Below are 1,271 nucleotides of genomic sequence, written 5' to 3'. Positions count from 1 at the left end.
GCCCATCGACGGGTGGCTGCGCCGAGCCAAGCATCATCTGTGGTTACGGGGTCGGGCGTCCCCTTCTGACCCGGCCGGACACCTGTTTGCTTATTGCTGGCCCAGGTCCAGGTTATTGTTTGCCGAACGCCCGACTTCACAACACAATTAACGTATACGGAGTATCTGACGCTGTCTCTTAAGCTTTATATCACCAGAATTATGCTTGATCTTTGTATCTTATTTTGTCCTTTGTGATTCCTCCGATCATTCTCATGAGTTTAAGTGGGCCGATCCTGGCTGTAGTGCAATGCCAGGCCAACCCGCGGCAGGGCTGGAGCAAGCTCCAAAAACCCCGCCAAAGTCCAAAAATCAGTTTAATATTCTGGTCCCCATGTAGGGGACGTATCAGATATTAAGCTGATAAGAACAGATACTACACTTTGATCTTAGCCAAAAGGCCGAGAAGCGATACTTAAGCACTGCATTTTCAGATACTTATGCACTCAAAATGTATCTTTAATGTCTAGTATTCATTCAAGGTCAAATCCGTCATACAGCGTGTACTTAACAACGTCACTAAGACCATTCATTTAACCCATAACGCTCTAATCTACTTGGGTTCCCCCACAGCTCCACGCGTGTCTCTTTCAAATCGTTCTTAGGCATCTCAAAATATCTGCGATATTGTGTCGCATTCCCGAAGGTATTCTGTCGGTTTGTGGAAGCGGACGTCAACGTCCGCCGATGATTCGCCTTTATCGTCCTATGTAGGAGGGACGACGGCGCCCGATCCCGTGGTCTCTAGTGTAGTGACCTTTGACCTGACCTTGGTGTGATACATAGTTCTTAAATGCCTATGTTTCCATCTATGTCGTCATGCAACTGAATGTTCCATTTGTGTTACTACTTCGTCGCTACCCACGTTTGAAGTCGAGCGACGTCCCTGTTAGGGCCTCCACCGTAAGGTCGTCTGCAGAAACCTCGTCTACTGCTCACCAGGTGGTAGCACCGTCACCAGCCCACGGCGGTGTGACCATCCCCGTACCCGTCCCCACAACGTGTGTCGTCACACTGGGTGGGAGGGGCCTGTTACCGCTCAGTCGGCGGACGGCGGCAGCGGGTGTCGCACGTGCTGCTGCAGTTGTGACTAGGTAGCCGACTCCACATGCGTTCCTCGGACGGTGAAGAGCTTGAATATCCCAACCCGGGCTCAGTCCTTCGCCGGTAGATGCAGAGAAGAAACAGTGCCTTGCGATGATTGCAACCCTCCGACATGCATACTGTGATTG

The 1,271-nt window shown here is 51.0% G+C and overlaps 1 non-coding gene across 1 annotated transcript; it reads right to left on the bottom strand.

Moving 5' to 3' along the window:
- Positions 1-259: 259 nt before the first annotated feature.
- On the bottom strand, positions 260-452 carry LOC122366704. The gene has a single exon (XR_006253934.1). It is a non-coding gene; the product is annotated as a U2 spliceosomal RNA (small nuclear RNA).
- Positions 453-1,271: the final 819 nt, after the last annotated feature.

Source organism: Amphibalanus amphitrite, unplaced genomic scaffold, assembly GCF_019059575.1.
Source record: "Amphibalanus amphitrite isolate SeventyFive unplaced genomic scaffold, NRLGWU_Aamphi_draft 000825F_arrow, whole genome shotgun sequence".
Taxonomy (NCBI): domain Eukaryota; kingdom Metazoa; phylum Arthropoda; class Thecostraca; order Balanomorpha; family Balanidae; genus Amphibalanus; species Amphibalanus amphitrite.
Note: the sequence above shows the minus strand (reverse complement) of the source record. Positions and strands in the feature narration are given on the sequence as shown.